The 13,784-nt window shown below is 43.8% G+C and overlaps 1 pseudogene; it reads right to left on the reverse strand.

Annotated features, from left to right (window-relative positions):
- Positions 1 to 346: 346 nt before the first annotated feature.
- On the reverse strand, positions 347 to 13,103 carry LOC137744348 (uncharacterized; annotated as a pseudogene).
- Between the last annotated feature and the right edge of the window lie 681 nt (positions 13,104 to 13,784).

Here is a 13,784-nt window from a genome sequence, read left to right on the forward strand (position 1 = left end):
TCTACCACAGTTTGAGGGGTATGTGTGTTGGTCCGTACGTTTTTGGAAGAAGAAGAAGGATAGAGGACTCGGGGAAGAGGGAGAAGACAGAAGGAGAGAGAGACAGAGGGAAAGGGAAGGACAGAGAGTGTGCAGGTGTGTGTGTGTGGCCCAACACATGCCACAACACACAAAACAACCCCACAACTTGACGAAAAACACACTAGGGGTAAAATTGTAATTTCACACGTACGTTTTAATAATCCCGGGACGGGATGTCACAACCTTCCCACCTTAATAGAATTTCGTCCCGAAATTCAAAACAACCAAGTAACAGCCCCTAGTGGTCAAAGAACAAACGAGGATACAAATCCCTCATTCGATCTTCTGTCTCCCACGTTGCTTCCTCAACTGAATGGTTCCTCCACAAAACCTTCACTAAATTCACTGTCTTGTTCCTCAGAACCTTCTCTTTCCAATCTAGTATCGTCACCGGCTCCTCGTCGTACGTCAAATCTGGGTTAATCTCAAGCGGTTGAGGAGGTATCACGTGAGATGGATCAGCAACATAGTGTCGGAGCATAGACACGTGAAAAACATTATGCACTCTCGCCAACTCCGGAGGCAACTCCAACCTGTAAGCTACCTCACCAACTCGTTCGGTGACCATGTATGGTCCGATGTACCTGGGACTCAACTTCCCCTTCTTTCCGAACCGCACAACACCTCTCCACGGTGAAAGCTTCAGAAATACCCAATCTCCGACCTCATATGTTCTGTCCGTAGCATGCCGATCCGCTAGACTCTTCTGCCTGTCCTGAGCTGCTTTCAGGTTAGACTTAATCACCTGAACATTCTGAGTAGTCTCCTCGACGATCTCTGGACCCACTAAGACTCTCTCGCCAACCTCTGACCAACACAACGGTGTGCGACAAGCTCTGCCATACAAGGCCTCAAATGGCGCCATGCCAATGCTCGAATGAAAACTGTTGTTGTAAGCAAATTCCATCAAATCTAACCGCTGGTGCCAAGCATCACCAAACTGCAACACCGAAGCTCGCAACATATCCTCCAAAGTCTGAATAGTCCTCTCTGACTGTCCGTCTGTCTGTGGATGATACGCCGTACTGTAAAGTAATCTCGTGCCTAAAGCTTCCTGGAAAGCTACCCAAAACTTCGATGTAAAACGTGGATCACGATCCGAGATAATACTCACCGGAACACCATGATACTTCACAACCTTTGAGATGAACAACTCCGCTAACCGGCTCAAAGAATACTTCTCTCTTACCGGAATAAAAATGAGCCGACTTAGTGAGTCGATCAACGATCACCCAAATGCCGTCAAAGCCATTTTGTGTACGCGGCAACTTGTACACAAAATCCATGGTGATATTTTCCCATTTCCACTCCGGAACGGGAAGTGGCTGTAACAACCCAAACGGCTTCTTTCTTTCCGCTTTAACTTGCTGACAAACAGCACACCTGCTCACATACTCGGCTATCTCCCTCTTCATACCCGGCCAATAGTAAAATGGTCGAATGGTATGATACATTTTTGTAGCTCCTGGATGCATGGCGTAAGCCGAGATATGTGCTTCATCGAGAATTTCTTTCTTCAACTCCATACTATTAGGCACGAACATTCTACCTTCTAGCATCAACATGCCATCCGAATCCCGAACTCTGAGGTCTCGCCTCCTTCCTTGATTTCGAGCTTGGATAAGTTCTTGAGTCTCCTGATCAGCCACTTGGGCTTCAAGTACCCGATCAACAAGTATCGGCCTAACTTGGAAATTAGCAAGTAAGGCCACATCTCGATCTTCGGCTTCTAGCCTTACTCCCGTAGTACGCAAGTCCACCAAAAGAGGAGCACGACTAGCGTACAACGCATTAATACGGCCCTGTGACTTCCTGCTAAGTGCATCAGCCACTACGTTCGCACGACCAGGATGATAATCAATCGTGCAATCGTAATCGCTGAGCAACTCCAACCACCCCCGCTGACGAAGATTAAGTTCCTTCTGAGTAAAGAGATACTGGAGACTCTTGTGATCTGTAAAGATCCTGCACTTTTCTCCGTAAAGATAGTGCCTCCACAACTTCAACGCAAAAATGATAGCAGCCAACTCCAAATCATGTGTAGGGTAATTCGACTCATGAGGTTTCAACTGCCGCGAAGCATAAGCAATCACCCTACCATGCTGCATCAATACACATCCCAGACCACTCAAGGAAGCATCGCTATAAACCTCGAAATCGCCACTATCGTCTGGGAGTGCCAAAACAGGTGCATGAGTGAGACAATGCTTCAATTGTTGGAAACTCTGCTCACACCTATTATCCCACTCAAATTTAACATCCTTCCTCGTTAACCTCGTCAGTGGTAAGGCAATCACCGAGAAATCCTTAACGAATCTCCGATAATACCCTGCCAAACCAAGGAAACTTCTCACCTCGGTGACGGTTCGCGGTTGTTCCCAGCTCTCTACCGCTGCAACCTTCTGAGGGTCAACCAAAATACCTTGAGCAGAAATGACGTGCCCCAAGAACGCAACTTGGTCTAACCAGAACTGGCACTTGCTAAACTTAGCATACAACTGGTGTTCCCTCAACCTCTTCAACACCAAAGTAAGATGTCGAACATGCTCCGCCTTCGACTTAGAATACACCAGAATATCGTCGATGAAGACAATAACGAACCTATCCAAGTAAGGCTGGAATACTCGGTTCATCAAATCCATAAAGGCAGCTGGTGCATTCGTCAACCCAAATGGCATAACCAGAAACTCGTAATGACCGTAACGAGTCCTGAATGCCGTCTTAGGGACATCATCCCTACTGATCTTCAGCTGATAGTAACCAGACCTCAAGTCTATCTTAGAAAACACACAAGCACCTCTCAGCTGATCGAACAAATCATCGATACGCGGCAAGGGATAACGGTTTTTAATTGTCACCCGATTGAGTTGCCTGTAGTCGATGCACAGCCTCAAAGTTCCATCTTTCTTCCTCACAAACAACACTGGAGCGCCCCAAGGCGAAGTACTAGGCTGAATAAATCCCTTATCCACTAACTCTTGGAGCTGAACCTTCAATTCCCTTAACTCCGCGGGAGCCATACGATAAGGAGTTAAAGAAATAGGATTAGTACCTGGAAGCAACTCGATAGTGAACTCCACATCTCGGTCTGGGGGTAAACCAGGTAAATCCTCGGGGAATACATCAGGGAAGTGTCTGACCACCCTCACATCCTCAACCTTGCTAGGAACAGCTTCATCTAGTACCACGTGAGCCAGATACCCCTGACAACCCTTAGTTAACAACTTTTTCGCTCGCAGCGCCGAAATAACGCCATATCTCACCCCACTCTGCTCACCCACAAAAGTAACCACAGGTAGTCCCGGTCGGTGAAACGTAACTACTTTCCCGTAACAGTCAATGTTGGCACGATATAAGTGCAACCAATCCGTGCCCAGAATCACATCAAAGTCCACAATATCTAACGAGATAAGATCGGCTGACAGAGCGACACCCTCTACGATCACTGGACATCCTGGGTACACACAATCTACAACGCAACTCTCTCCTCTAGGCATAACAAATTCTAAATCATACCCTAGAAGTGTGGGGCGAGGTTGCGTCACTTGAGCAAACGTATGAGAAATTACGGAATGTGTAGCTCCACAATCAATCAAGACTCTAGCAAAACAACCAAGAATGTTCAACGTACCCATAATCAAGTCCGGGTTGTTCTGAGCGTCCTGCAGAGAAATATTGTGAAGACGCCCCTGTCCCTGCTGACGCCCGCCGCGGCCTCTGCTCGCCTGAACGCCGCGTCCCTGCGTACCACGCCCCTGACTGGGTTGGCCCGACTGTCTCGAAGACCCTGCACTGCTAGTGGCAATCTCCCCCTGCTGATACTGTCCTCCCTGATACCACTGTGAACCACCCGCTGGAGCTGGAGGATACGGCATATAGCCGCCTGAATACTGGGGATAGCCACCCTGGGAATAGGGATCCTGGGGATACTGATACTGCCCCGGAGCATAAGGGACAGCATCTCCCTGATAGTGGTAAGCACCACCTCGACTTGTCTGGCCGTAGCTACTAGTACCCTGAATCTGCTGGAGTGGTGCAGGTGGTGGCATAAAGGTCTGCTGCGGTTTCTGCTGCTGCTGACCCTGGGGACAATTCGCCGCTCTATGTCCCACCTGTCCACACGTGAAGCAACCGTTGCTACCACGTCTACACTCACCGAAATGCCGGTTGTTACACCTGCGGCAAATAGGGGCTCTGCCTCGACCACCATCGCCCTGCCTCTGGCCTCTAGCGCCACCAGAAAATCTGCCTCCTCGACCCTGTCCAGTGGCACTGAAACCACCACTCGAAGAACTAGAACTAGCTCCACCTCTCTTGAAGTTCTGAGTCTGACGGGGCCCGAGCGATGTCTGACCCTTGCCTTTGTCATCTTTCTTCTGGTTGCCGTCCTTCTCTTCATCAGTATCGCTAGACATATTCTCGGAGTCCTCGATCCTCAACAGTATCTCATAGAAGTCCCGATAAGTCTCGCTGTGGACAGTAGACGCCATAGAACGCCACTTCTTCCTGGTGCCCAGACGGAAAAGACGAAGCATCTCCGCTGGATTACCAGCAACATCAGGATGGTAACGAGACAAGTCCGTAAACTTACGGTAGTACTCATTCGCTGACATCTTCCGCTGTTTTAACTCGGAAAACTCCTGTTTCTTACGGTCAATATACTCAGGGGGCACATACCTTCTCCTAAACAACCCCGTAAAAACGTTCCAATCAATCCTCTGATCCGGAGTCAACCTACGAAGCTCCTGCTCCCACCAAGCTGCCGACTCCGTATCTAGAAACCAAGCGGTCGTCTCGACCCACCTCTCCATAGGCAAGTTCCCCTGGTTATGCAGCACCCGGAAAGTCTTCTCTATATGTTCTAGCCAGCGCTCTGCGCTCTCGGGTCCCTCACTGCCCTTAAACTTATCCAGCTTCAAATTGTACATAGTCTCCAGAGGAGTCCTCTGGGGAGGGCGCATCACTGCCTGAAGGGCTGTAGCAAAAGCTTCCCCCAACTGAGTAATATCGGGGAACATAGGCTCAGAAGAGCGACGGGGTTCCCGACGAGGCGGCATAGTTCTGACAAAAGACACCAAAATTATTAGAATACTCACAAGGACACAGGACTGCCAAACCTAGGCTCTGATACCAAACTGACACACCCCGACCGAGATCGGAGCGTGCTGGCCGTCACACAAAGGTGACGTAGCCATGTGCACGTGCGGAAGCTAGTAAGCAGTAATATAAAAGTACGAATAATTAAAAACTAGCATACAAGTACTAGAATAAGTGCGACTTAGTGCTATACAAATTCAGAGCAGGTCTATAGCAGTCCAAATAAAACGACAACAGTAGTACGCCCGAAGGCGACCCTACAATGTGGAGTGTCTGTCAGAACGCCGAAAAGCTCTCAAAGGAAACCACCGCAACGGCTAAGCAACTAGAACCTGGAGGGGCGCAAAACAAAAGCGTGAGTGGGCAAAAACAAAGCTTTCGAAAACCATTTATAAAATACTTTCTAACCCCTCACCGTAAAACCTGTATACTTCCCAGAAAATAAACATATATACGTATGTATAAATATGCCAACATGCTCAAGGGTATGCCAATCATGCTCAAGATATGCCATGCCAAAGCCTCATAATGAATGTAAGTGCCCAGGTATAAATCATATCAACATCATAACTTCTGGCAGCCGGAGTCACCTAACGTGACCTGTACGGCTGCATCTAGAGCTCAAATCTCAACTCAATAACTGAACCTGCCCACGAGTCGGAACCACTCAAAGTGGTCTGTACGACAGGCCTGGGTGCAACATATATATATACGCTCTAGTGCTACGATCACGTGAAGGCTGTGCGAATAATCGCGGGTCACCTACGAGTCGGAACCACCTAATGTGGTCTGTACGACAGGCCTATGCACCTAACTTGGATCCAAGCTGAGCGTGTGGTGCGGGAGGTGAACATCACGTGAAGGACTGTGCCCTACTCTGGGCGGGAGCACTAACACCGGGGGTGCAGGTTATGAGCTCTCTAATCATCTCTAACCACTATTTAATGCAATCGTTAAATAACGTTTACCTGGCACTTACCTATGCCTCCACAGCACCAACACATAAATATATATGACATATGCATAATTGAATATATAGTTAAACGTATATGCCACTACTCATGCATAGCCACCAATTATATAAAAGAAATGGCATATAACGAAGCATTTATACTAATTTCTGGGAATTAATATGTATATAGGTATATACGGAAAACAAAAGCCCACTCACTGGTATGTAGAAGGGTCGTAGCCCCCCTGCCTCGCGTGTGCACGCTCGTCCTCGGGGTACGTGTCACCTAAATGCGAAACAACTATAAAAACGTTAACTTTAAAGCACATAACCCGTTTCTCGTAATAACTTCTCATACATTGCTCAAAATGGACAAATGAATATACCCACGTGCTCTACACAACCTCAGGATCACAACCATATTTTTAAAATAATTTTTGGACCCCACACACGCCCCCACGCGCCAGCACAGGCACGGACCTACGCGCGGCCACGTGCCAGGCACACTGACGGTGTCAACAGACGCCGTCAGGAATATTCCGTCAAACTGACGGAATATTCTGTTAAATCTAACCGGATCCGTTAACGGCGTTAGGAATATTCCGTCAGAATTGACGGAATATTCCGTCGCCTTCTTCATTCGAACGCCGGCGACGTCGCCGGCGCCGGAAACTGGGAAAACCTGCAACTAGGGTTTTCTCGCTCGTTTCTCGACCGTTTTTCGTGATTCTTGGACCAAATGAAAGCCCTAGACTAGTAGAACATGTCCCAACAAGTTTTAAGGGCTAAAACTAAGAGATTATACCTGTGCAATTTCTCCAAAACCGGCCAACTTAGAACAGGACGATCCCGACGTCCAATTTTGTCCAACGAAGCACTCCGAGGCTCCTTGGGACCTCACCAACACATCTATAAGCTTCAAAAGTTCAAAAACTCAACGTATAAATTTTGCATGAACAGTACTCAAAACGGACATCGTCGAATTGACGTGAAAACTATGTGTTTCTCACCTGAAAATGCTACGATTGTGTTCCCCTCGACCTCACGAGCTCAAATGTGTCCTTGGTTTCCTCGATCTACCACAGTTTGAGGGGTATGTGTGTTGGTCCGTACGTTTTTGGAAGAAGAAGAAGGATAGAGGACTCGGGGAAGAGGGAGAAGACAGAAGGAGAGAGAGACAGAGGGAAAGGGAAGGACAGAGAGTGTGCAGGTGTGTGTGTGTGGCCCAACACATGCCACAACACACAAAACAACCCCACAACTTGACGAAAAACACACTAGGGGTAAAATTGTAATTTCACACGTACGTTTTAATAATCCCGGGACGGGATGTCACATAGACCACCCCACTCTATCAGTATAAATAATATCGCTTGTAAAAAAAAATATTTTTATTTCATAATTCCAATTGTTTGAAAATTAAAATGTCAAAGGTTAAAAATTGACAAATAATGCAATATTTTTAAGAGTAAGAAGGTGAATAATAAAATGCATGTTGTAGCCTATTTTATCTGACAAGGTTAAGGGGGCCGGCGGCAAGGGTAGAGAGATTGAGAGAGATGTGTTTATAGAATTGTAGAGGAATGTGTATGTTATCCTTCCTACATCCTTTATTTATAGTAGTAAAAAGGAGAAAAGAAATTCTTTCATTCCCAAGGAATACAAATTGTAATAGGAAATGATAACTAGAATCAAATTTAATCTATGATTTACACAATCACACTTAAATTAGGAAAGTTTACAACACTCCCCCTTGAGTGTGTAAATACTCAAGGTAGATTTAGCATCATGCAGAAGTTGAGGAAGTCGACTCATCAGCATTGATTCTAAGGAACAACGCTTATTCTCAATAAGGTAGGAACTTGCATCAGTAAGTCTCACTAAAAACCCCTAAGGCTATGGCAAAAACTCAAGTAGGGACAAAATCCATAGTCAAAGGAAATATGTGTGAAATCTTGTTCCTGGATTTCATTATTATAAGTTACGTATTGGTATTATAGAGCTTTATATTATTTTTGGGAAATTAATTATTTAAAATCTGTAGACCATTTGAGGTCACAATTTATATTGTTGAATAGATTTTGAGATCACAAACGCATAGGCGAAAGTAGATTGCGAGTCCAGGTTTTAACGGTATAATTATGGACCTTTGAAGTTATGATGTTAAACGATAGTTTTTAAATTTATTTTAAATTCCCATCTTGTGGGAAAGAGGCCAACCATATTTATATGAGTTAAAGGGAATTGACCAATCAGGAATGAGAGAAGAAAAAAAAAATAGAAGAGATCAAAAGGGGAGGGCTGCTGCCCAAATGGGATAGAGGAAGGAAAGGGCTTTTTCCCAATCAGGAAGAAGTTGGTGAGAGATGACCAACGGGAGAGCAGGAAAGGAGGGGAAAAGAAGGGTGCGAAGCACCCAACCAAGCAGACCCGTTACCCATGCGTGCGACCCGGTTTCGAACCGGTGTGAAATTTCGGCAGTTCCTTGCCGTTTTTCGTCCAATTTTCCGATGAGTTGGACCTATAAACCATTCCCAATCATCACCTTAGCCCTACCTCTTCCTGTTTCACCAAAAATTTGAAGAAATTTGATGGTATTTTGGTACAAAAATCCTAATGGGTGCCGCGGGAGTTCTTCGTCTTCGAGCGAGTAAATTTGAATCAAATTCCTTTGATCACCAACACCCATAGAATCCTCTTGAGACAAGGAACAAAGCCCAAGTAGTGATGGAAGCGTCGGAGCAAGTTTGGAGGTCGAATCGAACACACCCATTCTAGGGTTTCCGTATGGTTTAGCAAAATTGGAGTCTTTCTAGGCCAAATTGGATTTGGCCACAGGTATTAAGTTTACTCTACTATTTGAGATCTTCAATTCTGTAATTTTTGAGATTTTTTTTAAATAGTTGAATTTTCTGGCAAGTTGGGGCGACCGACCGCCACCCGTGGCGACGCATGCGGCGGTGCGTGGCCTGTGGGCCGATGATGTATTTTTAAGCACTTTTAGATGCCATGAGTTCATGTTTGATATCCGTACGACGTAAATTGATTGTCTGGACTTATCTTCATTTCGATACATGGATAGGTCAAAATATGAACCGATGATCCGACCATTGGATCGTCACCAAACTTTAAGACATTATAATAAGTAATATTTAAGGATGTTAGGAACTTATGGATCGGTAATTCGACGTACGGATCTTCCCGAATTGGATTTCTACGTTTGTAAAATAAATTGTTGATCGCCACCTAACTTTAGTAATTGGCCGAGATCCGATTGTCGGATTGCGATGAGATTTTAGTATGTTGTTCTTTGAGAATAATGTGGACCTTAGGAAGTTATGGATCTAGATTATGATGTACGGATCTTCTGGATCAAATTTTGTAGCGTTGTGGATCCTACTGTTGATCGAGAATTGACTTTTGGTCAACATGTCTCGAAACATTCTAAATACAAAAATTAGTACTACGGGGGATTGAAGTCTAGTGGGCTTACATTGGTTAGAGAGTGACTTGAGTATTTGAGATATGGATATTAACTTATTTTCTTTTATTAATATCGTATGTGAACATGTCTTGGTCTTATAAATAGGATTTCTATTGAAATGTGATTTTATATATTAGCCATAGACTTTGTTATTAAACATGAATTGGCTTGTGTACTGATGACGGTTGTGATATATTTGAGTTTAATTATCTTTTAGTACTGTGATTGATGTGTATGATTATTTTTATGATAAGGTTATCCTAGAATCCTATTTGAAGTATGTTGTAGCACCTATATGCTTGTGTGACATATTAGTGATAGCCTTGAGAAATTGATGGTGTAGATGACTATGTTGAAACTCATAGAGGTTGAGATGTGGTTAAGTTGTGTGTTGAAGTTATTGCACCATGTAGCAGAGGTATATAGATGGTCCTGCTTAGTATATCCGTGATGGGGAACCCTACGTATTCAGGGTTGATCATGCCTGGTATATTCGCGTTGGGTGATCACCGCCTGCACGATTATGTTGAAACATAATGATGTATATGATGGATGAAATAGAAACCTTGATTATCATGTGGGTTATTATGTAGCTTGAATTGAATAATTCATGCTTGTCAAGTCCAAATGTTTGATTGAGGAATGTTATGCCTTTTTGGCTTGAACGAATCGTGTTATATGTCGAGTTATAGAGAAGTTGAACTACGAATGGCTTCATCCCTAATGAGGGTACGTAGGCAGTCTAACGAAGAGTTTAGATGCAGCCATAAAGTATACGAAAAATTATTATGCACCTGGATCTTGAATGATACTTTGTATATATTCAGAAGGCGGGATATATTAGATATACGGGTATTTGGTGACGTCACGTGTCGATCCTGGACGTATGTCTGGATAAGGGCGTGACAATATGTGTGAGAAATGCAAAGTCAAAAGAAACGTCTACGGGACGTCATTAAGGATATGACCAGCGCAAGGTGGGTGCCTCGTTAAAACCTAGTTAGGTAGCAAAAACCCAGTGGAAAAAATGCTCCTAATCGTAGGGAAAAAGAGTACATTAAGATCAAGCAAGTATTCTTTAGGATACTCCCCTTAAGTTTGACATAATTCCAAAGAAAAATAGCAATGTTACAACTCAGAAAGTTTATGCATACCAATTCCATGAACAAGCTTCTGAAACGCCATCTTTGGCAGTGATTTGGTGAAGAGGTCGGTCAAATTGTCTTGTGAACGGATTTGCATGACTTCAATCTTCTGATGCTCTTGTTGTTGATGTGAAAAGAAGAACTTCGGCGCAATGTGCTTGATGTTGTCTCCTTTGATATAACCATTCTTGAGTTGTTCGATGCATGCTGCGTTGTCTTTAAAGATCGTCGTAGGGACATCAATGGCTTCGAATATGGCCCACTACTGCTCTTAACCAAAAGCATTCCCGAGTTGCTTCATGTAAGGTGAGAATTTCAGTATGGTTAGACGAAGTGGCAACTAAGGTCTGTTTAGTTGACCTCCAAGATATTGCGGTGCCTCCAACGATAAAAACATAACCCATTTGAGAACGCGCCTTATGCAGATCAAATAAGTATCATGCGTCAACATAACCAATAAGGCGAGAATTGACTTGAGAAACAGAGGGTGCAACATCACTTGAGGATCCGTAGGGATAGAACAAGCCCAAATCCATAGTTACCCTTAAGGTAACGAAAGATGTCTTTCATGCCAGTCCAGTGTTTGCGTGTAGGTGTAATACTGTATCTTGCCAAAAGATTAACAGCGAAGAAGATGTCGGGTCTAGTGCATTGAGCTAAGTACAATAAAGTGCCTATTGCACTTAGATAAGGAACTTTAGGCTCCAAAATCTCATCATCATCTCCCTTTGGACATAAGGGATCTCGTTTTGCATCTAGCGATCGAACGATCATAGGAGTACTCAAAGGCTTCGGTTTATCCTTATTAAAGTAGCACAACACTTTCTGGTGTAGTTCAATTTATGTATTATGATTCATCCGAATAGTGCTCTATCTCGAGACCGAGACAGTATCGAGTCTTACCTAAATTTTTCATCTCAAATTCTGACTTCAAGTGCATGGCAGTTCTTACTAGCTCTTTAGGAGTTCCGATGAGATTCATGTCATCGACATATACTGCAACAATCGCAAATTCGGAATGTGACTTCTTAATGAACACACAAGGGCATAGTTCGTTGTTCACATATCCCTGACTAGTCAAATACTCACTCAAACGATTATACCACATTCTTCCGGATTGTTTCAAACCGTAGAATGCATGCCTCAGCCGAATTGAGAGTGTATTTCGGGGTTTGGAAATATTTAAACCCGTCAATGTAAGTCTTTTGGCAACTTTCATATAAATTTCCGTATCAAGATCCACATAGAGATACGTAATTACTATGTCCATCAGCTGTATACTCAGTTTTTCGGAAACTACCAAACTGATAAGGTAGCGAAAAGTAATCACATCCTTAACGGGTGAATAAGTTTCATCATAGTCAATCCTGAGGCGTTGTGAGAAGCCTTGTGCAATAAGACGAGCTTTGTAACGTACAATTTTGTTCTTTTCATTACGTTTTCGAACGAAAACGCACCTGTAACCAACGGGTTTCATATGTGGAGGAGTAGGAGCTACAGGTCCAAACACCTTATGTTTCACAAGCGAATCGAGTTCGACTTGGATTACTTGTTTCCAGTTTGACCAATTAGTTCTACGTTGACATTCATCAATGAAACGTGGTTCAACGTCATAGCTCAACATGATCTCAGTAGCTACTGCATATACTAATGCATCGTCGACAATCATCTCATTTCTACGCCACACATCATCTAAGCTAGCATAATAGACCAAAATCTCACGATTCTCGGGAGAAGGATTCGTCTCTTCAAGGACGCTTCCATAATCTAGAATTTCCTCATGAGTTAGATAGAATGAGTAAGTGATAGTCGGATTCATAGTAGGCTCTTCGGGACCTTGTGCCCTAGATTTCCTCTTCCGGGGGTGTGAATCCTTTGAACCAGGGGGTTTGCCATGCTTTTGTGTATGGGCAGATGATTGACTAGCCACTAATGTATGTGGATCACCAAGATTGGCACCCTAGGCCTTTAGGAAGGAAGTCCATCATACATTTGGTACACCCATCTTTGCAGGCGTATTCGCACCTGGAATATGTGATCTTGTCACTTGCGCTAGATCGGTGAAAACATTTGGCATGCTTCGAGCTATACTTTGGAGATTTAATATACGCTGCACTTCAGTTTCAGACTGAGCGGTACAAGGATCTAAATGAGACAAAGTGGGAGTCGTCCACGATAATTTACGTCGTTCTTCATGAACATTGACATTTTTATCTCCCCTTAATGACGGGAAGACTGTCTCATAGAAGTGACAATTTGCAAAACGTGCGGTAAACAGATTACCTGTCAAAGGTTCTAAGTAACGAATAATCGAAGGAGAATCATATTCGACATAGATTCCCATCTTTCATTGAGGCCTCATTTTTGTATGTAGGCGGTGAAATCGGCACATATATTGCACAACCAAAAACGCACAAATGCAATATGTTGGGTTCATATCTAGTAACCAACTAAAGGGCACTAAATGGTCGTGTCGCAATAGGCCTCAGGAGGACCAACTTTGTTGCGTGCAATATTGCATGGCCCCAAGCAACAATCGGGAGCTTGGTACATATGACCAACGATCGAGCACTCATTTGTAAGCACTTAATGAAAGCCTCTGCCAGACCGTTCTGGGTGTGAACATGGGGTACGAGAAGTTCAACTTCAACCTCAACCGACATGCAATAGTCATCAAAAGTTTTAGATGTGAATTCTCCAGCATTATCCAATCAAATAGATTTGATCGGATAATCAGGGTGGTGAGCCTTGAGTTTGATAACCTGAGCCAACAGTTTGGAGAATGCAGCGTTTCTTGTGGACAATAAAAAGGATCCGAAGAGGATCTCTTTCCGTTGTGAGCATATCAAATTTCCACTCAACTTTTGACATCTGATATAATATTAGGACCCTATAATATTTGATTGGTCCCATTAACTAAACTAATGGAGAAATTAGATTTTAATCTCTAATCACCAATTCTCTATGATTGAATTTTTTTTGAATTTCAGTTTTTGATCATAGTCGTTGGACTATGTACACATCA

This window comes from Pyrus communis, chromosome 9 (assembly GCF_963583255.1).
Source record: "Pyrus communis chromosome 9, drPyrComm1.1, whole genome shotgun sequence".
NCBI lineage: Eukaryota > Viridiplantae > Streptophyta > Magnoliopsida > Rosales > Rosaceae > Pyrus > Pyrus communis.